Genomic DNA, 26,132 nt, shown 5'->3' with positions numbered 1-26,132 from the left:
CTTATGTCAAGACTAAAGTAAAGGAAAGACAAAAATGACTCAATCAATTCTAAAAGCAGGTGTTTATCACTTCATGCTCCAAACAGGCAAACTCACTGGGTGAGGCAGTGAGGACCACGTTTTCGATATAGAAAATTCCAATTTTCACATGCAAATAGAAACAGTCTGCATTTGCATCTAGTTCTCCTGAGGTTGTGTGTACAAAGATGTAGCCAGTGAAGACCCAAACCGTCTCAGCACAGTAATTGCAGCCAGTTTTGTGGATAACAAGTACAATTTCAAGTGCGGAAATAAGCTTGAGAAAGGCTGAAAACCTGATCCTCTGTATGCCTTGAAAAGCTACAGAATGGCTGCATTGTTGGCTTTAATAAATTCCCGGTGGATATTTCAGATCCTCCACAAAGTCTTTCCACAAAATCCAGTTTTCAACTTCTTCACCTCCCAATCTCTCTGAAATGACCCTTGTCCTTGTAACCACTTTAGTGTTGGGACTTTTCCCGTGGCATCCAAATGAGGACATTCTGATTGACAGAGGTGAATCAAAAGATGCTTTTCTCTTTCAATTTTTACTCATTTTGCATAGTGTGATGGAGCCAAATATCTATCAGGACAAAATCGATAGCAGCTCCCAGAAATATGAGAAAAGGCCCCAGGCATTCTGTACTTCATGTGTTGCCCGTGTAGGTTTATTTCAAAAGGAAAACTAATATACTGAATTATTCCATAAGCAATTGGAGTTCAAAATATACTCACTGCTACAATGACTGGAAAGGAGGTAAATTTTAGAAGCGCTGGCAAAACAGGAATCCTTCCTCCCTGAACTTTCAAAAACCTGTGGGCTTCTGAGACTTTGTCTGAAGTCTCTTGTCTCATGCATACCATGAGGAAAAAAATACTATGAGACAGAGGATATGTCTTCTTCCAGTTAAAATGGCATTAATGCTGAGCTGTGTGTGACAATGTCACCCTCTTGTATCTAGGAAAATAACTGCAAGGATAAGCCCTTTGAGGCTTACACTTATGGGCGCATCAGTTTATCTGCAGCCAGTCTGGATCTTGGAAGAAAGAGTCCCAGGCCCATAGCAATTACTAGAGGTTGTATGTAAGCTTGGGGTCTGAAGAAGTAACCTCAGCAAAATAGAAGTCATAACTATCCAGGAGACCTTAATACAAATTTGGACCACAAACAGGAAGCAGGTGTAGTCCAGTAGATTTATTATTTGAACTCCTCTCGTTTTCAGTGTTGCACAAAAATGATCACAGGACAACCAAATACGTTTTGTGAGCTGATAGTTACCTCCACTAGAAGAAGAGGCAGGCTCTTCCAAAAAAATCTCTTAACTCTTGTTAAGTCTTTCTATTGCATGATGTCATAGAATCATTGAATCAATAAGGTTGGAAAAGACCGCTAAGATCCTCTGGGCCAATCACCAGCTCACCCCCACCATGCCCACTGACCACGTCCCTCAATGCCACAATTCCATGATTCCTGAACACCTCCAGGGACAGTGACACCACCACCATATCTCAGATTAACTCTGTTTTCACAAATGCCTTTATTAACATACTAGCTCAGCCATGTTTTTTTGCCCTCCGCTCAGCAAAGTCTTGGCACAATCTGCTTTAACAAGCATTCAAAGGTCATCGGTACTTTGTTTTCTTGCAGAAGCATCTGGGAGGTTACTAAGAAACTTAGCATGTCTCTAAGACCACACTGCAATAGTATCTAACCCAAGATTGTACAATCAACGTAACTTATATAATGTGCTTAGAAGTTACAAGCCCCACCTTCTATCTACAGTTGATCACCTGTATGGCTGTCAGCAGCCAGGTACAGCATCTGTCTGCACAACCCCAAGCTTGTCAAGCCTCCAGACACAGAGCCTGTTTCTGCCTTGGCTTCCCTCCGGCAGAGCAGCCAGCCTTTGGGTTGCGTGGGTGACTTTGGCTCGTCTCTTCCCACAGAAAACAAATCAACCGCAAACTGGAACTCAGGCCAGCCGTGCTGAATGGTTAGCAAAATGTTCACTTAGCCCGAAGCTGGGATTTGTGTTGTCTGAGCCAAATTTCAAGAGAGGCAGCAACAGTTTCTCGTGTTGGGTGGATGCCAGCCAGGTTATGGAAGTTATGAGCAAGTGTTGAGGCCTGTCTCAGACCTCGATTTCAGGGATGCAGGCTTAGCAAAGTGGAAGCCAGGGAAATTTCACATGTAGACCCCCGAGAGCTGAAACTACAGCCCTCACTGCTTTTCCTCCATTGGTTTCTGGCTGTTAGCTGAGGCTCATTTGCACATCACCTTAGGTTTGTGGAGAACTCTTGGACTTCTGAGACAGAAGTCATTCCATTTTAGCTTTGGATGATGGTGCGTTAGAAACCACAAGGTCACCTGAGAAGCGCAACGCTCACAGGTCTCCTTAGCTGTTTCTCCAGGTTTCTTTCCAAGTTTTCTGGCTTCTCCAGAGACACTGGGGTGTTTTTGAAATGGTTTCCATTAGCATCAAATCTCAGAGCTGCCTGAACCACCATACATTCCTCTCTACTCAGGGACTGAGTGATGCTTCAAAGCTCTGGGCTCTGACTTTCTGCCCAGGGCATCCTTTACATTAATAATTTTCTGCCTGCAGAGTCATGTTCTGCCTGAGTAAGGAACTATAAAGCATTGAGCATCCTAAAACTATGGGAACACATGGTCTAGTGGAATTTACAGTTACAGGCCCCGTACAAAAGCCAAAGGCCTTATGGCCAAGGCTGGCAAGTTGGATGGGAGAAGGGAGCTCGGAAGGCATTGTTAGTCTTATGGTTAGTCCTGCTTTGTGATCAGTGTAGGTCTCTGCTCAGGAAGAAAAAAAAAAAAAACAACAGATTGTTCCCAATATAAATCTAAGATCAACAATAAAAACTCTTCATGTTGGATTTATTCATTCATTTTCCCTTGGTTCTCTTGCTTCAGACTTTCTAAAGCAAAGAGCCGCCCTGCTTGGCTGCCTGTGAGGGAAAGAGGTTAATACTGAAGATTACACAAGGTTCTGCAATTAGACAGTTTCTTTGTACCATAATGTAGGCGCCAAGATGACCTCAGAGGCCTTTTTTTGCCGTTGCAGAAACATATTGGACAAGTTTTCTCAGCAGCTGTGCATTAGTGTTCCATATTTAATGGGCTGATTATAAATTACAACAGCTACCCTAAGATCTTCCCATCACTCTGGATTTCTTCACGGCAACTTTCTTACTTTCCTTTTTTTCCCTTGCCTCCAAGGGCTGCTTTGCAAATATGTGCCATTCGGTGGGAAAGCAGATGGGAGGATAATAAAAGTTATGTTTTATGGATTCATACTCAGACTGCTCTTTTTTTTTTTCTCAAGAAGGAAAAAAGAAGAAGGAAAAAAAAACAAGAGAAAAACTTGCCTCACATTTCTTTTCAGGAAAAGAAGTTTCAAGCTAGCAATGTGGGACTAACAGAAATGGGAAAGATGGAAGTGGGCATATCCAAAGATAAAAGAAGATGACTTTTCAGAGCTCCCGATACAGATGGATTTTTATTAGTATTATTTTGCTGCACCTTGAGCCTTTTATTTATATTCTGGTTAATTCATCCCACTTGCACAATCTACCTTTTCGTGAGTTCAGTACATGGTATATTTCTACTTGCTGGAGTCAACAGCTCATGGAAGAAACAAGGAGAGAAGGAAATATGGGAGAATCCCAGTACACTCAGCTGCCCGGGAGCAGCAAACACCTGCTTGGCTTAGCATGGGGCCCTGCAAGGAGGCCCAGCTGGTGGGCATTGGTCAATCACTTGCCCCCATTTCTTCAGCATGCTATAAAGACTCAACCCATGCAAGTCTAAGTTTTGAATTGGTTTAGGAAAGAGGGCTTTTCTGTTTGTCTTTTTTGTTGTTGCTTTCCTTCTCCTGCACCTAAGCTCTAGTTGGCTTTGATTCCTCTTTAAACTGCTTCTTATGTGCTGTTTGTGACTTTTTTTCTTTCCTCTTTCATTTTTGGGAATGCTTATGGGTGAAGGTTGTTGGTCTGGTGTGCACAGCTAATGAAAGCTATATTTTGATCAGATATATTTATTTTCCTATCCAGTTGTTTTCTAGGGGTAGCTGGAATTGTCCATATTTTCTTTATGGATGTGTGTTTCTGGTGTTAGTTTGTTTGTTCAGTGAGAAACAAATGCCCTTTTGTGTGGAGGAGGAGAAGTGCAAACACCTCAGCCCTGATTTTGTATCTGTAATGTCCTGCAATCAATGAGTCTCAGCCCCACTCAGTGTTGGGCCCCTAAAGTTTTTGAGTGGCACAGTGGATCTTCCAAGAATTCATAGCTCTGTTTTCTCTCTTAACCTGTTAAGAAATCTTAGAAATGATCTGTGGATCCTGGGAGTCATTAAGCAGCAGATTGAAAACGTGACCTGCAGTTGTTTGTGGGTTAAGCTCAAAGGCTAAGTATTTTTGGCTGACTTCAGATCTTTGGCTCTTACTCTTTTCCTTCTCTTTTCCCAATGCACACCTCCATCCCAAGAGATCCAGAGACTCCCAGCCCAATTTTAGACAGCTAAAACAAACTTACTTTATTTTATTTTTTTTAATAATTGTGCTTTAGGTTTTCTGGTGCCTGAAACACAGCAGGAGGGCTAGGTTAATACAAACCAAAAACATGCTTGCTGATCTGGCCTTTATGCTTAGCGTGAGCAAAATTCCTGTTAGGATGAGGTCAGTGGCATGCAGCACTTTGGAACTGACTGAGGTGTAATGGTATGAATGCAGCTACCTGATCTTACGGACAGGCATGGGTCTGGGGCTCCCCAAGCAGAACACTGAAAAGCCAAAGTCTGCAGGCTGATGATGAATAAGCATATTTTGAAGCTGCTATTTGTTATGTGTAACGTGCTCTAAAACAGGCATAGCCCATAGGTGATAGGAATGGCTTGCTCTCAGTTCAGAAGAAAATACGTAATTCCTAATGTTAGGGGGCTCTTTAGATCAGTAGAGAAATGGATGTAACAAGATCCAACATCTCTGTTTATCTAACATTGATTTCCAATTGGGAAATGAGGTGAATGTTTTTAACAATGGAATGATGTACCTCTGGAGCAGTTGCCTGAGGGATGTGGTAGGCTCTCTGCTACTGAAATCTGATCTATCAAGTTCAGATCACTTTTCTGAAGGAGGTGTTCCAGCTCACCATGAAGTTCCTGAGTTCAGTGAAAGGCTACAGAGTGGATTTTTACATCCATAGGTAAATGGGAGGTCAGATTAAATGATTGTATTAGTCTTTCTTTTTTTTTTTCTTTTTCCAACCGAGTTGAAATCCTTGAGCATGTACTTTGTAAGAGTCATATCTGAAAGACAAGGGAGGTTTTAAAGGCAAATATTACCTGCCAAGCCCAATTATCAGAGCTGCAGTTGAAAGTGATGCATGCCCTTGCTCAGTCAGGAGCATTTGACCACTGATTATGGCAAAGGATGCATGTGCTGGGAGAAGGGAGAGAGCTGCAAGGAAAGGGCCTGCAGGTGCAGGAAACCTCCACTTTCTTCATATGGAGACAAGGCTGGAGAGCAATGTGAATTGCCGTGGGCTAAAGAGGTATCTGCTTTTTGGAGAGGTGCCCAGGGAGGTGGTAAAGTCAGAAAACATGGAGTTGTAGCATTGAGGGACATGGTTTAGTTGGCAGTATTGGTGGTAGGTAGGCTGTGGGACTTGATAATCTTAGAGGTCTTTTCCAACCTTAATGATTCTATGGTAATGTGCCTCAAAGCCTCTTCTAGGTCTCATATCACAGCAACTGCAGTGCAGGGGACATGAGGCAGGTCATCTCACCTCCAGGGCTTCCTTGCAATCCCTTCTAAGTCTGTGAGAGAAACCTTTGCTTCCCAGTGTATAAAGGAGAGAGCTGGCAGCACCATGAAGCAGTGTTTGCAGCCAACTCTGCCTTGTATCTGATGCACTGCATGCATACAGGTTATGAATAATTTCTTCCCTAAGAAATGAGCCTAGGTTAAAAATAGCCCCAGCCTTTAGCTGCTTGCTGCCTCCTTCCCGCTTGCTGAGGTCAGAGATCTGTCGAGGTGTTGGCAGTTATGTATAAACGTGGAAATATGTAGAAGTTAAAGCTGTCTGGTATCTCTTTGCCAGTGTGCGGAGCTCTGGGACAGCTGTGTGGCTGATGATGGAGCGATGTTCTCACCCTGGCCTGGAGGGGGACCGGTCTGTGAAGAGAACTAGAGATAATTTCTCCATTACATAACCCTGCCTTGACTCTCTGCTGAGGCTGTTAACAAGGGGCTAACAACACGGTTTTGTGACATGGTGCCTTTCCAATTGCGGCTGGGTTCAGAGAAGGCACTTTAAAGCTACTGCACAGAGGTACTGATCTTGCTGTACATGGAGGAGTCCCCTGGTGTAACACCATCCCTCTGTTACTGTCTGTGGTGAACTCATAAAACAAGGTGTGTTTGGAGGGTACATGATAACACTTCGACTTGTACATCCTTGCTTCTCTTCTGTGGGATTAGATGTGCTGTGAGAATGCGAAGCTGGACAGGCTGCAAGCTTAGGGCCTTTCCTGCTCTAGCTGAATTATACTGATGCTTTCTCATTAATTCTCAGCTCAGGGCTTGCAGAGTTTGTCACCACATGAGAAGAAGGGTCACAGATGCATGGTAACAAACACAGGCTCCCTCCTCACCTGCTGACCAGAAGGACTCGGCAATAGCTTCAAACCGTAAGTAATGATATGTTCCTGCAGTTGGCAATGAAATAATCAGGATGAAGCCCAAAGGTATGGTTAAAACCATGCAGCTCACACTGTAGTGAAAGGGAAGAAAACAATTGGGTGTTTACTTACTGAGTTGTTAATGAAGTGATTTTGACTGTGACTAATCAAAGCTCTTGAGGTGGGTGGTGTTTTGCCTGAAGAAGAGAGGGAGACTTCTTGTCTCTGCGCTTCGAAGGAGAGTAAGGAAGGAACTGCAGGAAGATAAAACATCTTCTGGCACTTGAAATATATAAAAATGTCCGTAAAGGATGATCTCTTTGAGTTTCTGGCATTCAGATCTCCACACAGACATGATCAACTATTGATGGATGGTGCTAGGAGGGTGAGGAGGTTAATGTATGCTGACTCCAGAATGGTCTGAGCCAGGTGCTGTGCTGGAGTCTGAAGGGAAGTGAGCAACTGTGGATCTCCACCCATATTATCAAAGACATGGTCACACAACTAGGCAAGATTTGTGTCACCATGTAACCCTTTCCTTTAATCCCACTACTCAAAAAAGATGCTGTGTTGTTGTATTGGTTTGGGAACTCTTGAGCATGACATTTGTTTCCCCTCTTCCCAGAGTGAATACCTGTATGGCCTCCTGCTTGTGAGGCACATCTGTGTCTTTTCTGTGGTGCTGTCCTGCAGCATCCTTCATGTGGGTGCTCTCAGGTGCTGCCATTTTGTCTCTTCTCAGCCACCAGACCTATACTTGCCTTAGGTCTTAGTCCTTCCTTGTCTTGTGGCTATGCCTTGTCTGCTGCCGGCCTCAGCTACTCATTGTAAAAAATGATCCAGTTTTCAGAAAGCACAGGGTTCTGTGTCCTCCACTTAATTATTGTTTTATTTTAATAAGCAATTATGTTTCAGAGGCACCTCAGGGCTCCAGGCGTTAACCACTTATCACCTGCTGAGTGATTTAGAACTAGTGAAGCACATCCCATTTGCAGGTTGGAATAAGGCCTGAATCCTATCAGCAGACAAATGAGTTCAGAAATGCTCAGTGTTTGTAACTCATTGCTTAGGGATTCATCCCCAGGTCCTCAGAGAGAGGCTGATGGTGAGCTGGAGAGAGAGCTGTATGTATGTCTGTTTCCCTTGCTGTTCTGATAAGGAGCAAAGGGCTCATTAGAGTCTGTGAAAGGGAGAAGACTGTCTGTTGGTTGTTCTATAACATTTGCTTTGCCAAACATATTCCATGAGTCTCTCTCAGTTACACCCCACAAAACCCTAGCTACTCAATCTACCCACAGTTTGGGGGTCAGTGTGACAGTCACCTCCACAGTAAAAGGGCAGGGCAGGAAGGCAGTGAGTTTCAGCTCTGGAACTGATGTCTCTCAGAGCTGAAATATTAAGTGCAGTTACTGGTTTTGTCTTCAGAACTTATCTTCCATCAAGAGGTCATTTGTTGAGCTTCTCCCAAGAGCCTGAAGCATCCTGGCTGTAGCAATCTGCAAGAATAAATCCTGAGCATTTCCATGGATTGCATGGGGATGGGGCTCTGAGCACCTGACCAGGTGTAGGTTTCCCTGTTCATTTCAGGGGAGATGGACTAGAAGGCCTATAAGTGTTCCTTCCAACTCAAATGATTCTGTGATTCTACCTTGAAGAAAAACCTGGGATACCAAATACTGACTGGCTTTCTCCTGCATCTTTTATGACCTAAAGGTTTCTTTATTGTCCTCCCACATCTCCTTGACTTCCAGGTGGCACAGTTGGAAGCCCATTCAAAAATATAATCCCATTACATCTTCTCTATTTTTATGTCATACATTAAAAACACAATGCAGCAGCTAGGCCTGCGTTTAACTCCTCGGTTGGAAGGTTCAGCAGCTCAGCCCGTGCATGCTATAAAGAATTATTATTGGCATTATCTACAGTGTTAGTCAGCACATGTGCCATATGCTCCAAGGTGCATGTCCTCCACTGAGTCATTTTATATCTTCCATATGGGGTCTGTCCTCAAGGTTCCACACAGACTCTGAGGTATTGAGACAATAATGAGAAGGGTAATAAATGCAGTAAGGGAAAAATAGGGTTGAACCTTGCAGGGAGTCCCTGAGCAGCAGGAATAGGAGGCTTCTTAATTCATTTCCTCCTCTTATGTTTGGTGATACACAGCAAAGGAGCGGTGGGAACAAGGCAAGGATATTAGAAAAGGAGAATCCCGTGTCCTTATTGAGGAGAACTGTTTCCTCCCAGTTGCTGCATGAGGAATCCTTTGGGTGTAGTAAATCTGAAAGAGTCATACCTATGCTGAAGATGCTTATTCAAAATCATAGTTGCTCTCAATTAAGTAGGAGGTGAAGAGTGCAGTTATCACTAGTTGTGTCCCCTAAAGAAACTTAAGCTGCTCTGCTGTTGTTTCAAAGCTCTGAGCCTGTGGCCTCCTGCTCATTTCCCTCTCTGTACTGACTCTATTCTGCCCACCTGGTATTCCATCTTGGATTTGGGATGCATCTCAGTGAAGTTTACCTGTCATATCCACAACAGGCTGGGGATGACGATGCTAATATTGCAGAGCTTAGTGATAGCATTTGACCCAAATTACAGAGGGAAAAGATGCAGCTCTGTAAAAACTCAAGTCTCTGGTTGACAAGTTCCACTGAAAAAAAAAAAAAAGCCAAGAATGAAAGGGGCACATTCTGGTTTCTCTCATCTTAGTGTGATTTTATGGGGCTCAGCAAAGCAATCACTGCAGAGACCCTGAGGAACCAGACTATGTTTGCTGAGAAGGTAACATCGTGCTTTCGTGGCGGCAGAAGGAAGAACGGTGTGAATAAGATTGCCTAGAATCAGGTCCCCTTCTCTCTGTTGGAAGCTTAGGGAGATTGGAAATGTACTTTAAATCAAATAGACATATCTGGGCTTTCAGGTTGTGTGGGCATTTTAATTTTCCTACCCTTCCCCAGAGCTTAACCCAATGAAGAGAGCAATGGAAGTGCCCTAGAACAGACTTAAGATTCCATGGTATTGGTGGATGTACCCAGGGCAGGGTTTAAGTAAAATCTCTATAGCTCAACTTTCTTGTTCCCACTGTTTCTCAGCAAGGCTTGGGCAGGGGAATGGGCCACAGGGGAATAGCTGGTGCAACAGGAGGGACACCTTGATACAAGAGCCATTTGAGGGAATATTAATTAGCAAGCAGCTAGTTCTGGACAATTGAATTTCAGCTCCAGATGTTCCCATTCTGACTAAGTGCTTTAGCAAAATGCTTAATTGATTATTATCTCGTGAGCTCTGTGTGTGTGTATGTGTGTGAGTGATAAAAACTGATACTGCTGAGCTAGAGGGGCTGTCTGTTGATAGCAACAAGCACAGTATTTCCTCGCCTTTTTAAACTTATTCTTTTTTTATCATAGGGAAACCGGGCAAGGTTTCAAAAACGTTCTTTAATTTATAATCTTTATTGTAGTCACCATGCTGGTTAAAGTCACTAAAGGCCCAAGTATACAAGGATGAAATCAAATAAAGACACATCTGTGTTTGGTGTGAAAGGCCTTTGAGCATTGTTAAAATGAGGGACTGTTAATTTAAGGCCTTCTTGATTTCTGTACATCTATATAACAGGTACAAGGACAGGGGGACAAATTAAAAATGAAATAGACTGTTGGGATAAAATGAAATCAACCTGAGTTTTTGCCCTAGGCTGTAATTGAACCAGAGCTGAGGTTCAAATAAGAATTTTATTTATTTATTTTTAATCTGGCCTTTGAGCCAATGAAGCTCAGAAATGTCAAACAAGTATAAAGGGTTGTTACAGCTCACACCTCGGGTGGGGGGTGGGGGTTAGAATTCAAGTGCTGCGAGGCAAGGGAGGTTTTATAATGGGTAAAAAATAGATATTTTGCAATGAGGTTATATGGTGGCAGTTTTGACTCAGATTCTTGCAACTGGATGGGATGAGGGTTGTTTGCTGTTTGTTTTTGGCACATCATATGCAACTTCTTGTGAAATCACTGAGACCTCTTTGTTGAAGTTTTAGCGGGAGCTATTAGTAATAGGTGAATGGTTGGACTGGATGCTTTTTTAGGTCTTTTCCAACCTTGGTGATTCTATGATTCTAAGTTCACTAGGAGCTGGCTTGACCCTAATAGAGATAAGGGCCATTTAAAAACAATAATTGTTTTCCTGATTACTAGTAGATCTGTTATCAATTGATACAGTGTGGTTTTTCCCTTGGAAAATGCACTGATTTCTATGGAATAACCCCTGACTTTTTGGTCTCATTCCCTTTCTATACTTTAGAAGTTGAACTGAGTGCAGCAGAAGAATAAAATTTGTTCTGGACCTGCAGAAATATGAGTGGTTTTTTGTTTTTTTTTTTTCCCAAAAGCATGGAGCATAATTAATGGACGTGACTTCTGCACAAAAACAAAAGTCATATAGGTAGGTATTATTAGTGTATTGTGCTGGGACAGCAATTGTATATTTTATTTTGCCAGAGTTGCAGGGCCTGAATTTCTGCAGCATTATGAAGCTGTTATGAAGACCTTTGTGCTACTCGTGACCTTTGGGATTTAATAAGGGAAAGGGATCTGAAGTTGATTTGCTGAAATACCCACTACTTATTCCTTGGCATTTGGTTATGCTGAATGGTTTTGTTCCAGCTGGGGTTGCTCATCTGTGAGCAAAAAACTAATGGCACAAATCCCCATGCATGACCTTCATGATCCTCTGTGGCCTAAGAAGGTTCACACACCCCACTTAATTTGCAGAAACTGTTTGGATCTTCCAGTCTGACATCACTGATGTATGTGGCAACAGGTAAATGAAAATAAGTGGCCAATTTGAGGGCAGCTGTATCATAGCAAATTAATAGTTCGGACATGAGAATTTAGGAGTAATGAATTTATTCTTTTGAAAAATAGCAGCTATTCTTAGTGCTTGTGGAGGGCTGTTTTCTAGGGACAAGTGACAGGCTGTGCTGCCAGTGTGTGTAGGTTGGCTTTGGAGAAGCCGCCAGCCAGCTTGTATGGGGGCTGTTGTCTTGCAAACTCCTGAGAGCGTGCTGGCACAGGAGAGTTTCTATTAGACTAGGACAACGCAAACTGTAGCTGAACTGTTCCATTTTACAGATGGTCCTAATCCTGAACCTATTCCATTTCAAGTTCAACTGATCCTTGTCTTTTTAGGCCATGAACTGACTGGCAACACTTACAGCATCTCGTGGCTCACATGGGACTGGGATCCAAATATCTAGAATGTCATTAAGTCAGATTTGGGCATCAAATCTGAGCCTCTGGCAGCAGAATGTCAAATCCTGGGCTGAGCCTCTTCTGGCTTATTAGTTCGCGAGCTCAAAATGACAGACTGTTCCTACAGCAAGCAAACTGCTGCTCCAAGAGAAGAGATCAGTGGGAGCAGTTGGGCATTGACGAGCAAAGGCTGAGCGCCTGCTCCATGATGTTTAGGTCTTTGTGATAATAATTAGATCTTAAAACGTGTCAGTTCTGTATGAGGCAAATGATCAGCATAGGCCAGGAGCATGTTTCCATGGGAGTGTGAGCATGTCTGCTGCTGTGTGACTTGCATAAGAGCTAGTTAATGCAGCTGTGACCCTGCATAGCTGTATCCCAGCTTGTAAGCTATGGAAGCAGGATGGGAATGATATGAAAATGAAGGACTTTTGCTACCTCCTAATTTCTGCTGTCTTCATCACTTAAGACTTTCATAAAACCTTCCCCCACAGAGCTGCAGTCAGTGTTGCTGCGATAAAGTCACTGAGAAACACTGCCAGGGTCCAAGGGTCCTCAGAGAACAGCTTTCTTTTCCCGTCAGAAAAGCTGTGGCTATAAATTACCATTTGCATGTTGCTTTGAGAGAACAGAAATGTTACGTCTGTGTTCCCTTCTGTTTCTACCACTTCTCTTTCCATCTCAAAGCTTTTCATGCTCTAAGGATGAGACCACTTTAACTGGGGAAGAAGAGGTGCTAAGGTGACCAGGGATGGCTGCATAACCAGGACAAGTAGAGGTGGTCATATGAACTGTAAAACTGAAACACTGTACTATACTGAAGTCAAACTTCCTCTGTGCATTGGTGCATCCCTGTTATCCAGGGGCACCATGGCAAGCAAACTGATTTGTTTGCATAAGCCTTCTCCAGACCAGTAGCAAGAGAGGAAAATTTTTCCTTCCCATGATCTCCACTTTCTCAAGACTTACTCAATCATCTCTGTTCAAGGAGATGAAGAGGAGAATTTGCTGATGTATGGTTATTGTTGAGTCACGGCCTGAACCACTGATTGAGCACCTGGGGAAAGGACCCAGTCAGCCCTGGGAGCACAGGTGGAGGCAATTCAGCTGTGTGATTGGAAGGGGTGGAGCCTGGCTGCACCTCTCTTAGACCTCATTTAAGGGCTGACTGCTGTTTGGGAAGGATGTAAGGTTGGGGATCTCTCTTGTGGATTTCTCCCCATGTGCATGGATCTCCTGAGATGAGTCCTCAGGGATGGGTAAGCACTTTTCATTTCCTTTGCAAGGCCGTTCCATTTGTGCTAGTCTATTTGCTGTTATACTCCTTTATTGCCTTTCCATTGTGTTGATCTTTCAGATAGTAACCACTGACGTATTTGGCTCTCCCCAGAATCCATGGTACAAAATGCAACTTGTGTTCAAGACTGTAGTCACTTTATCTTTTGTGCTCTAATCCAGACTTCTCACTGTTGCCTATACAGGGAGTCTTCAGTTCTTTCAGCTGCATCTTTTCCTTTCTCTGTGCTTGGGACATTTCCTGTCCCTGCAGGTTTAGATCCTGGGGTGGTACTGGCAGAACCCATGCATCCCATTCTGGAAACTTTTTCCTTGAGTGTTTGGCATAGGAGCTTTTTAAAGACCTGGACACAGATTCTCTGCTCTCTTCCTCTGAATGTGGCTGCTGCTGTCTGGTAAATGGGTGGTATCATGCAAGGTCTGTTGCTGTTGGTTGTGATCCCAGCATTGCCAGCACTCAACCCTGTCTCACTTGGAGGGGTTGGCATGGCTACCGGCCTTCATTCCCCTTTTTTAAGCCCTTATTTTCAGGATAACCTGTCAGAGGAAAGAGCACAGTTGCGCAGCCCCTGATCCACCGGCATGACCTCAATGAGAATTAGGTTAAAGCTAATGCAAAATAGGTGAAGCCTTGCAGAGCAGAGAATACCCAGGGGGGACTCCAGGCTCAGAGAGCAAACTGCTTTGTCACCATATTAAATCAAATGCACAACACAGATAGTTTCTGCTAGCATGCAGTCTGCAGAAGTTCTGGAGGTGAGAAGGGATCTGAGCAGCTATTAATTTTATCTGTGTGCAGTAAGTCTTTTCTACACCCATGGAGAAAGATAAATGCACAAAGCTCCTGGAGCCGAGTTTGCTGAATTCCTGATGGATTTGAATGGCCACATTATAACGTTGGCTTGGGATATAATCAGGCCTCAAAACAGAAGCAAATCTGAGGATAAGCAGTGCTGGAGAAGTCAGTAGAGAAAATGAGCATTCCATAGGAACAGTGGTTATAATTTACCTGACCGCTGCCCCTGTAGTGCTGTGGTCACTGTTTTCTCTTGGAAGCTGAGTCCATGAAGTGAAGTGGAAATCTCAAAGGCCAGTGAGGGACCCTGGATTGCAAAGCAGATAACCTTGGATCCAGGAGGGGTACTGTCTGCTGGCACTCAAGCTTCTTTGGGGCTTTTGCTGGACTCCACTGCCCACCAGTTCACAACATTGGAGGCAGTTGGATTTCAAGGATGAAATCAAGTAATTCCTCTGTGAGGTTATTGTGAGAGGTCTCTGGCTAAAAGCCTGGGATCTGATCTTCTCATGACCTAGCATTCGGTGATAGCAGACTGCTTTATGCTGTCATAGCCTCCACCACATGCTTGCTTTTAAGCAACAGAGTTCAGCTGAGTGTGGGGGAGAAAAAGACAAAAAATACTGCTGATCTCCACTGCTAATGCTAGGACAGGCCAGAGTCCCATGTGGGGCCCTCAGGAGGGACCAGAATCTATCTGTTGAGATTGAGCCTGATTTAATTTTTCTTATAAAGCATCTTGGCAGCTGTCTACATCTGACAGGTTGTTAATAAGACTTTCCTGCCATGCAAAATGGAGAGTAATTTACATTGGCTTGGAACCTCTGGCAATCAGGACAGATCCTGCCCCACCTGAGAGTGATTGGGGAGCAGACAGGTGCATGTAGCAGGGGGGAAAAGGGAGGGGGGACCTGGGCAGCCTGATATGATGGGGGGCCAACCAGCCTATGGCGGGGGTTGGAGCTCTGTGATCTTAAAGGTCTTTTCAACCTAAGCCATTCCATGATCACGTGGTGGATGGGGAAGGGTTTTGTTGTTGATGGTTGAACATCTTGGAGTAGTTCATTAGAAGCTGCTGTAGTAGGAATTGCTCAGAAGAAAGGAAGGTATGTGAGTGAGGCCTTTCAGGAGAGTTTGTTTCTAGAAACCAAGACTATGACAACATAACCTGAATGTTAATAAGAAGATTGGTGTATCTAGGTGTGAAATTCCATTCCTTTCCTGATTGAGTTGTGTTGGAGAGCGGTGTGCTTTGGCAGTGGGGTACCCTTGTTTTTAGGAGGTCTCAAGCCCTCCTGTCATAGCTGCAGGTAAATAGGGGACCTTGCTAAAAAGGCTCAGCATTTACAGCAGCCTTTACAAATGAGGGATCTTGCCTGAAAGCAAGAAAGATGAAATTAAGACAAGTGCAAAGTGCTCCTTTTAGACAGGCAAAACAGAAGGCAAACACAAAACACGGAATACGTGATGAGGCAGCAGTACGGCAGGTGAGGACCTGGGGTTTGTGCTGCTTCACAAGCAGAATACGAATCAACCCTGCACGGCTGCTGCAAAACAACTCGTTGTACCCAACACTGTATTAATGAGAGTGCTCTTTGCCAGATATGAGAGGCAATTATTGCAATCTGCTCGGGGCTGGCAGAGCTTCAGCCAAGTGTGGGTGTCTGGAACTGATGAGTAACTTGGTCTACACCCATTCAAAAATTGGGAGGGATAGTCCATTGGGGGGGAAAGGTGAATGATACGAGGTTAGGCAAACAAGTACTGTGAACAATGCTTGAAGACAGCGCATTTGTTTATTTTAGGAGAGAAAATATGGAAATAGGATGCAGTAAGTCGTCTTACACATAAATAGTACTTATAAAAAGGCTGGAGATGAGGTGTTTTCCATAGTCGCTGGAGTGGAAAAAAGAAATTGCTTGAATTTATAGCAGAGATGATTTAAGATGTTTATTAGAAAAGCCCATCTAATTCCTAGAGGGGTAAAACACTGAAGCAGACATCTTGGGGAAGATCATAGATTGATTAAGGTTGAAAAAGACATCTAAGGTCACTTACTCTTACCATCCACCTACCACCCCTGACCACATCCCTCAGTGCCACATCTCTATGGCTCTGAGCACCTCCAGGGATGGTGACTCCACCACCTCCTTGGCAGCTGTGCCACTGCATCACCACTCTGTTGGAGAAGAATAAGATGATGCAGCATCCCCTTTCTCAGTGGATCTTAGGTTAGACAAGCAACTATCGGGACAAATACTTAAGTATATTTGATCCTGTCTCTGATCGTCCTGTGGGATGCCTTCCTGCCATACATTTCTATAATTAAGCACAATATAAAGACACAGGCTCTTCCTTGAGGAGTTAAAAAAATCTGTCTATAATTAGAAAAAGTCATAATCTTTTAATGATAAAACTAGGTTAAACGTGCCTTATGCGACAGCTCCGTTAAAGTATCATTATGGAACAAATATCAGGAGGGAAGGGAACTCTTTAAACTAACGAACTGCGCTGGTGTAGCAACATGAGTATAAAACTGGCCAGGCATAAATTAGGCAGGAAATTGAAAGAAAGTTTTGAACTGTCAGAACAGCGATGTTCTAAAACAGCCTTTTATAATGGGAATGCTGCGGGCAAAAATCAGAACTTGTTTTTTAAAACAGAGCTCGCTAAATTAATTCAAAAGGATTATAGAGCTACTGCCTGTCATAGCAGAGTCCCGGGTGAGGAGATCCCTTTTGTTGCCTTATTTTAGGAGCTGGTGGGAACAGAAGTGTTTTTGCCCCAATGGGGCTGTTTAGTGCTGTTTATTGACACAAGTGTGTCTCTTTCATCCCAGTGCTTTTTCTCCTGTGCAGCCATTACTGCTGTCCCTTTTCAGATGTGAAGGTCGCAGCTCTGTTTAAAGTGGCATAATTGCAGTGGGGGTAATTCCACCTTCAGGAAGACCTTCTGAAAGGGGACTGCAAATCCTCAGGTGCTGCAAATCATCTTGATCATTCCAAGGCTGCAAACTGTGCTGATTTGCAGAGAATGTGATTTGGGGGTTAATGTGAGCAGCTGGGAGAAGCTACCTCAGGTGTTCCCATTTGGCAGCCCTGGTGGTGCAACGTGAGGGGTTGGGGTGGGGCAAGAAACTGCTGCAATGGGGTGCTGTGTGCCTGGTGCAGCTAACAGGACAGTGCAGGCTCTGTGCCAGTGGACAAACTGAATTCAGCGCTGACAAATGAAACAGAGATGTGATTGGAAGTGCCACGCTTTGGAGGTATAAGCAATTTTCCTATAATCAATCACCCAAACCAAATTGTTTTCATTTCTTTACGTTGTTTAGCACCCCTTTGATAGCAGACAGGAGGAGCTGTGTTCTTGATATTTCTTTTCCCCACCTGTTGCTCGCACTGATGTGATTTGTGTGCTTTGGCAGTGGGGAAGGAGCTGAACTGGGTTCTGTGTTTAAAAAAAAAACTCAAAACCTTGGCAAAGGCCACATGTGTGATTATCAGCCAGTCATTCAGATAGAGACACGACTTGTCTGCTCGCATTAGGTTTGTAGAGTATCTGGCTGTGCAAAGCTGACAATGAAACTTCTGCAAAAGAGGATGGTGGAGGGAATGAGGTGATAAGGGAGAGCTGGGTTTGGTACCCCCTGGCTCCTTGAATGATAGCAACAAAGGTGAGATGTTATTAGACCCATCAGCTCTCCTGAGTGTTCCTGATTAAGTGAAAACCTTGACCCAGTTGGAGGTTGTACAGGAAGGGATAAGTAGAGAATGAAGGCTGGTTCTGATATCCTGGGCTGACCCCATATCAAACAATCCCCTTTCCTAAGGGTGAGTGCATCTCTGAGATCTGGGGGGATCCATCTGCTTTCCCATGGTTAAAGTGTGTGAGATAGGAGAGGAAGTTTGTGGGAGGCTTTGGTTAAGGTGACTGCAGTGATTGTTTTCTAATGTAGGTTCTGAGGCTCAGACGTCTTTTCCAGCATTTGGTTGTACTGGGTTGTGCTGAAAAACTGCTTGGTGCAAATATAACAGAGTGGGAATTTGTGGGAAGATGCAGCAAGAATAAAAGCAGTGCTTACTGTGGAGCGTGTGCTTTTCATCTCTTTTGAGCCTGATCACTTTGGCCACGTTTTGAGTCATGACCTGTTTGCACCATGCTATAAATCATCTCAAGGTGGGTTTCTAGAAAGGTAGCCTGCAAATGCTGAATAACACCCTATGCTATGCCCTTCGCTGAGGCAAGAAAGTCTTTTCCCCCAGGCAAGGCGGTACACTGAGCAGGATCTTTTCATGCACTAAATTCAGAGCTGATTTGTCCCAGGGTATGTCTCAACAGGCACATCCCACTGCTTAGCCAAGATGCAGGCATTGCTTTGTACATGTCAGGGCAGGTGGTGATGGCCTGCACTGCAGCAGACTGACAGAGACCTCTCTAATGGAGCTTGTCCTGCTGAGTGATGCTCCCTAAGGGTTGCTCAGCCTGGCACCTATTGGCCCCATGGCAGGGATGTTATACAGTCCTGTGTACAGCAGGGCCCTGTTTGCAGTGGGGGGCTTTCCAGTGCTGCTGCATTAGAGCGAGCACAGAGATATTCAGACCTGGTGGATGAGCAGCTTGGGTAGCACTAATGAAGGTGATAGGTGAGGCATGTGCCTGTCAGACTGCAAGAGCTGAAATTCACCCAGCAAATCCCATTTGTAACAAACCACCATTTACAGGCAGCCTAACAGGAAGACCTGTTATTTTTTCCATTGCTAATTGGTTCTCCTTGATAGAGCAAATGCTTACACGAGGTTGAATAGATGAGACGATCTTTATCTTCCTGCTCTCCCCAAGGTGTGCTGTGTTTAGCCCACAACGGTACGCCTTCACTTCTCCTTCATGTCTTAATTTTCCTTTTATAATGCCACTTAGATACTGAGCAGTACAAAGCCTCAAAGCACTGAATATCAATGGACAGTTAAAAATGAGTATTGGTCTGTATCATTTTGAGCTGGTAGACTGCCCTCTCCTTTATTGGTGACTGTAATGAAAACCAAGTCTCTTGATGGCTTTGGCCTTTTTAGGGCCCTTGATGACCACTTTGTGCAACATGTAGGGCTTTTATTTCTACTTTGACTAACTCCATTCTCCTCCCGATCTTTAGAAAATAATAAATCCACCTCCTGATCGTGGTGGTTGATGTTTCCGAGTTCTTTTAATCAAGCATGTTTTCCTTCCATTCAGATAAATGGTTCAGTGTTTATCTTCTGTTGCTCTGTTCCTGCTGGAGAAGCCTGGGGAGCACCTGGTAGGGATGAGAAACGTGTGGGGTTGGTTTTTTACTGCTGTCCTTTGTCACCACCAGTGGCACGTGCCAGCTGCTTCACAAGGGTTATTAATCTCCAGAACAAAACTTTCGATGCTACAATGGCTGTTGAACCTGAAGAAGAAAAATTCCTTCACTTTTCCTTCACTTCTTTTCTGATGATCAAAGCTGAGTAACCATCAGAGCCAACACACAGATATAGGTTGCTGAGATTCATCTCTTTTGGGTGAAATAGCAAAAATTTCTCCAGATCCTGATGGCAGTCATTAAATACTCGTTTGCTGGGCTTTCAGCACCTACAGGAACCCATCTGAAGAGGCTGTGAGAGGGAAAGTTTGGGTTACAGTGGCCACCACAACCTGAGCATCCTTCCCTCCTGGTGTGCGCCCGCAAACACACGGCAGTGATGGAAGCCTTAGTCATAGCAGTGGGTTTCCAGGAAACCTCATGTGGGAGAATGTTGCCTTGAGGCAGCAGACAGTGTTATCAAAAGCCTACCAGGGACACATGCAAAAAATGGGAGCTTAATTGCCATATTTCCTCTTTATCTTGGTATAATTAACAAGCTGGTGTCTCTGCAGCTTTAGTTGAAGGGAGCGCTCAGAAGCGTGTTACGGAGCATGGGAGCTGTGTTACTGTGGGAGTGTTTGTGAAGTCCTAGTGGCAGATATTTCAAGCACTGTTAAAGAATGATCTTTTCTTATAAAACAGAGCAACAAAGCACTGTCATTCTTATCATTGAGGTTGGAAAAGACCCCTAAGATCATCTAGTCTAACCGTCAAACCATCCCTCCCTTAGTGGATTAGCCCTTGGCATCTGTTAGTGGAGGGCAGTAGCACATCAGGTGAGAGGTGAACTGACAGGAGTCGAGGCCAGGAGCTTTGTGTGTGGTGACTCGGTGTGATCAGACACATCCACACAAAGCAATGTCAGTGGGCAGGTCTCTGTGTGATGCACTGGGTAGCATGACTCAGCCTTATCTGCTGTGCTGTGTTCAAACTGCCCAGGAGGTGACACCTGCTAGTGTCAAGAGGTGCAGATGTGAGCTCTATTTGCTATTGTGACTCAGCTCAGTGTCTGACAACTTGTCTTGCATCTGGTATCACTTGGGTTGTGACTAAAGTGGCTTTTTACTGGAGGAGCTGGTTTCTACCTCTTCCCTGTTCGTACATTCTTGCTTTGCAGACAAGATGATGTGTGCAGTCACAGCAACGAGAAGCAAAGCTCTGGAGTGTGAAAGTGAGCTTGGGTGCGAGTCAGGTTTGAGTGGGACTTATCTCGGGAAGGGTCTGGCGATGTTTTTGAAGGCAATACATTCCCAGGCCTTTTGAGGCCTTATCAGGGATCTGGCTGTTTTATCTATAATGGCTTTTCATAAGGGATGCAAAAAGCTCCAGTATGTTACTCGTGCATCGAGCATGCAGAAATCATCCTGGTTTGTGGAATGACAGGTAGAATTGCAAAACTGCGCTTAATGACTGAGTGACAGTCATCTCCAGTACGTGCTTTCAATATGATATTATGAAGGATCATCTTTCTCCTGCCTATGAGGCTGAAAGAAGCCCAAGGGAGAAGATCTCTTGGGTTTATTTGCTTTGTTTTCAATTGATTTTTGGAGATTAAAGCCTGAGTGAAAGTAGCAGCTTGAAAGCCCTGGATACAGAGAGCTGCTGTTTTTCTCAGCACAGCAGCGCGTTGTCAGCCTGTCTGGGTCCTGACCTGATGCTGTTGGGATGGTGTTGGTTCAATCGAGCGACGTTCTTACACCTCCCGTCCTCTGCAAACACACGTGTGTGCAAAACTGCTTTTCTCCTGTTTTAAAGCAGCAGATTAGGCAGTAACACAAGTGTTATGTACTTTGCATGTTGTTCCTACAACGCTTCTCACGCTGTAATAACTCTGTTCATAATCCTGGTTATCTACCAACTTCATTGAGCACTTAAAAGGTATTCCCACAAATTATAGCACTTCTGAAGTATTTTCTCCCAACCTTTACAGTGTTGCCTGGAACAGCAAGTAAATAAAAGTTTATAAATGAGATGAATTAGTCATGGGATGCTTTTCTTGGGGAGACACAGCCCTGGCTCAGCTTCCAATTAGATGATGCTTTTCCTTGCATCTCAACTCCTTCTTTCTGTGTCTTCCTCTAGCGAAGGTGAATATCTTCATCTGTGCACCCTGAGCATTTAGATAAAGCACCAGAGAGGCTCAGATCAGGACATGTTCACATGGTTTTCTCCAGGTCTGCTAACAAGCAGCCTGCTTTAGCTTTTCAACAGTAGCAAGCTGGGTTGGCTTGACTCTATGTCTCCTGCATCCTCATAGTCCACATGGTTGTTCCTGCTCCCAAGTCAGAGCTGTGCTCTCCCTCAGCGGAAGGTGAGGGTCTGGCAGCAGATCATACTCTGTAAATAAATGTCAGAAATTCATGACCCATATGAATGAGGGCAGTGATTGATGTCCTCTGGTCTTGCTCGGCTGCACTTGGTGACCTCATAAGATGCAACAAGCTGTGTCGGCTTGAAAATTCCTTCTGTCCTTCTTTTCCTGTTCTCCACATCCTGGATCTGCATCGCCTTTGTGGTTTTCTCTGCGCCCTGTTTTCTACACATGTGCCTGCAGGTCACACAAGGTGAGCAGTAGAGGCTGCTCTGATGAGCAAGAACCACAGTTAACTCCAGGGCAAGGAATAATGGCCTTAACTGATGGCTGTGCTGGGTTTGCTGCTGTCCTTCCTGTTATCTCAGGCTGCATGATGCTTACCTTCAGAATTTGCTCAGTTCAAGAGAGCAAAGAAAATGTTGTTTCACAGATGCATGACCCTTGCTCTGCAGGCAAGAAAACATGTTGCTTCTCTGGTGTGTACTCCTGCCCAACTGGGAATGGGCTCAGTACAAGATGCCTGTTCTGCATCCCCCGTGTGTCTGCACAGGGCTTTAAAACCAGTGAGGTCCCATCCCTGAGCCAGTGGCAGGTCAAGTGTTCAGTCTGATGGCTGTGCTGTTAATCTGAGGTGTCAGAGGGGTATGCAAGCACAGTCCTTTCTTGACGTGTAACAGTTCCATCCTGGGTAGCTGTTGGGGATTTTGATTAGCCTAAAGGAGATGTGTGAGAAGGGCTCTGTTGTATTTCCTTTAGGAATCTGGGAAAATTTCTGGGTTCTTCTGTAATTTTCTGGAAGCCCTCTGGAAATGCATTTTTGTAATTAACGGAGGTGCACACATGAATACAAACAGATCTTGTGCTTGCGAGCGTGCTGGCGCTCTAAATGCAGACTAGTGAAATATAGCTCTTGCCATATTGAATTCATTCTCGGCTTCTCTTTTATGTAATGCATTTCTCTCTTCTACATATCTCTCTGCTGTGACACTGCTGCTGTTTTGGTGGATTGCTTCTTGTAATCTTTCTTCTTTCGAACGGTAAACTTGTTCCTGATGTAATTACTGTGATAAAGCTCTGTGGCATGACAGATCATCCTTAACAGCGCTGCTGCTGTTAACTTCAGACAAGAGGACATTCTATTTCAATCCTTTGTGAGAAGTGTGGTAAACAGTAAACAGGTTTGTTTTCCCCGGTGCCATCTCCCTCTGCATTAAGTCTGTCTGGCAAAGGAGATGGTCCCCCACGTCCATCTTCCACAGCACTGAGGTTCCCTTGGGGCTGCTCTGCAGCCCAGAACAGCACTGATGCAGCGCTGCCAGGTGGACAGGAGATGGATTTGATGTCTGTCAGGCACGTGCCCACCATGCTGATGCCAGCTGCTGGCTGTCCCTTCTGCTGGCACTCCCACCAATACGTAATATTATCATTTCTCCCCCCCCCCACCCAAGTCCATAAAAGTAAAATCCACTCACTCTGTGAAGCTCATTTTTACTGTTTGATTTCACAGTCGACAACTAAAAGCTGTAGCGATTGCAGCTTTCCGGGTTCTATTGTTCCACACGTTTTTTGCCTCGATGTCTCAGAACAATTTATAGTAAATAAAGGGATTCATGGGAAACAGGGATAAAACCAGATGAATTGTCAGCATGATATAGGAGCGGAGAGTTTGCTAGGGAGGAACATCACTGCAACGTGTTGCTGGAGCAGAGGGGGGGAAAGAACAGCAAATGGTAACAACCCCACGGGGTGTTAGGACAAATCCTATCTGGGGGAAGCATTTGGGAAGCATTTCTTGAGCTCTGGCAGCTCAGTGCTATGACTGCTGCTCTGGAGAGCCTGCTCTATGCCTGCCACCTGCTAGAGGCTGATCTCCATCACCTTTCTCCTCTGTGATCCAATGGACTGACTCTGAAAGCTCTCACGAACTGAGACAGAATCAGGAGAGCTGGAGTCAGTAGAGCCCTGTGGTTGTATTTCTCCAGTGACAACGGCTCTTCAGAGCTCAAGGACAGTAATTGAATGTAATGTCCAAAGCCCAAACCAGTCTACAAATCCCAGTGCTGTGAATAGGAGACTTCGGAAGGGCTGCTTTCTTCATCTTATCTCTCACAGACAGTTACTGTGTTCTTGATGTAATTATAGTGATAAAACAATGTGACATAACTGCTTGCTTCTATCATGGTATCACTGCTGTTGACTTAAATGACAAGGTAATAATTTTATAAGAGACCTTTTATTTTTCTTTCCCTGGCAGCCGCTAAGCATGGGAGCAGATACCTCCGATAAAACACATTATGCACATTCCATGGGTCCTAAAATTTTTTATCGGTTTTATTTATGCACTTCTCATCCAGGTGAGATTCTCATTTGTTCCTGCAGCATCTCGGCAGTGTCTCCAGCTAGCACAGGGGCTGGTGTTTGCACAGTGGGACCTGAGCTGCAGACAGCAGCAGCAGCAGCCGGTCACGCTTGATGCTTGGGAGAGGAGAGAGGGAACAAAGGCCCATTTCTGCACAATTCCCTCACTTTTCAGGCATTGGTGCATTGCAGACATGCAGATCCCCCCACACAGCTAGAGGAGGTGTCCTTGGATGGCTCTTCTGAGAGAGAGCCTGGCTAAAAATGAGCCACGTTGAAGAGGATGAGAGATTGGATGCGGGCACCTCCCTTTTTTAATATATGGAAGGTCTGACAGTGTGTATCAGTTGCTTTAAATTAGCTGGGAAGCTGCAGCCCAGAGGCAGTCTGTGTGAGCTAACTTTCAAGCCAATGGGAATCTAATCATATATATTTATGTCCCCGCACTCCCGTGTCTCGGCTGTACGTTTACTGATGTAGCTTTCACAGTCATGCAGAGCCCTTGTGATCTATTCTGTTGTCTGACACTGTCAGCCAAAACTCACTGTGAAGCACAGGGTGGGAAGGGACATGGGGTACATCCCTGTCCTGTGGCTCCCTGTTGGGGCTGGTGTGTAAAGCTGCAAGCAGATGTAAACCCTGGAGGCTGGAGGGGGAGATGCCCTCAAGCTCTGTCTTGCTGCATGCAATGTTGGTTGTGTAAAATAGTAAAAATACATTTTGTTTACCTGTATGGAGTTGTCAAAGAGGATGATAAACTTGGGCAATATAACTACAGATAGACTTAGTGGGTTTGTGGGTATTCAGATTATTTTCTGGCTTCCTTACTTTTGTTACAGGGCATAAGAATATCTGGAAGAACTGATATTTGCATTCGGTGACAATCAAATAGAGGAAGGAATCATCTGAGAATGCTAATGGGTAGCAAACCTTACAGGGCTTACAGTTGGTGCTTGTCAGAACGGCTGTGAGTGGAGGTTTGACAGTGCAGTTTTTGAACACGAGGAATTGTTCACTGCCTTAAACCACCCCTGAGTCCTCTATGTGAGGAATGTGGGTTTTATCTTGAAGGCTCTGAATTTTCTAGCATTTTCCTCTTCACCCAAGTGGTAAAAGAGGAGAGAAAAAGCTCAGGCTTGCATAGTGTAAAATCACTTTTTTCCTGTCTTTGGTTTCTCTTAAAGAACAGTACCAACAAGTTTGGGGACAGGCAGGATGAGATTTGCAAAGTTTCTAGCAGTTTTAATGGCTGCTCTTGGAAGCAGGCCCACAGAAGGTGAGGCCATCGTGATGTCTTTCCTGGCATGCAGAGCTGAACAAAGAATGTGAAAGCAAACTTCCAGCAATGCCATTCCTCTGGCATGGGAGAAAACAGCCATCCCTTTGCTTTATCATCGCTTTCAGTCGGAAAGGGGTGGTCTGCCCAGTGTTGGTAACTGCATGCCATCCCCCTGCTCTGCACTGGGGGCTTTCCTCCTCTGTGCTGGGCTGGTGGACCAGCATTGCTTTCTGCTTGTGCCTCTTTGTGCTGTTCATCCACTGTGCTGTCCCCTGGGGCAGCCCATAATGACAGGCTGAGAAGTTGAAACAGGCATCAGGGTTAAGAGAAAGATGTAACTGCTGTTTTAATGCCTCCTTTGTAGTCTTTTTCCCTCTGTATTGAAGGTGTCTGTTTAATACCAAGTGATGACTGCCCTGACTGTCACTCTCTGAGAGATATTGTGTTTAGGTGCCCTCCTGGGTTTTTCAGACAATCAAACAGTGGCACATGGCCTCGATAAACAAATGCCTTTGAAAATTCCCCACGTTGCTGTTGAAGCTCCAGTCCTGCCGGATGCTCGACCCATCACACTGCTTTTCACCCAGCTCTGTCATTCTTTAAGCCGGCAGCTTTTGTGTGCCTGGGAGCTGTGGTGGAGTCCCAGACAATGCAAGGAAGACGTGTTTCACTAAGAACTCTTTCCATAATTGACTTGCTGCTGATGGGAGCTGCCAGAAGGAGCCCTGGTTCTCGGCCTTGTTGGAAGTG

The 26,132-nt window shown here is 44.6% G+C and overlaps 1 long non-coding RNA gene across 2 annotated transcripts in view; it reads left to right on the top strand.

Annotated features, from left to right (window-relative positions):
* The window catches only part of LOC107318812, a 189,395-nt gene that overhangs the window by 136,534 nt on the left and 26,729 nt on the right, over nt 1-26,132 (top strand). For both annotated transcript variants that reach the window (XR_004308598.1, XR_004308597.1), the window contains one exon: nt 6,611-6,725. This is a non-coding gene — a long non-coding RNA (uncharacterized LOC107318812). The remainder of the gene's footprint in view (nt 1-6,610; nt 6,726-26,132) is intronic.

Source organism: Coturnix japonica, chromosome 10, assembly GCF_001577835.2.
Source record: "Coturnix japonica isolate 7356 chromosome 10, Coturnix japonica 2.1, whole genome shotgun sequence".
NCBI classification, from domain to species: Eukaryota; Metazoa; Chordata; class Aves; order Galliformes; family Phasianidae; genus Coturnix; species Coturnix japonica.
Note: the sequence above shows the minus strand (reverse complement) of the source record. Positions and strands in the feature narration are given on the sequence as shown.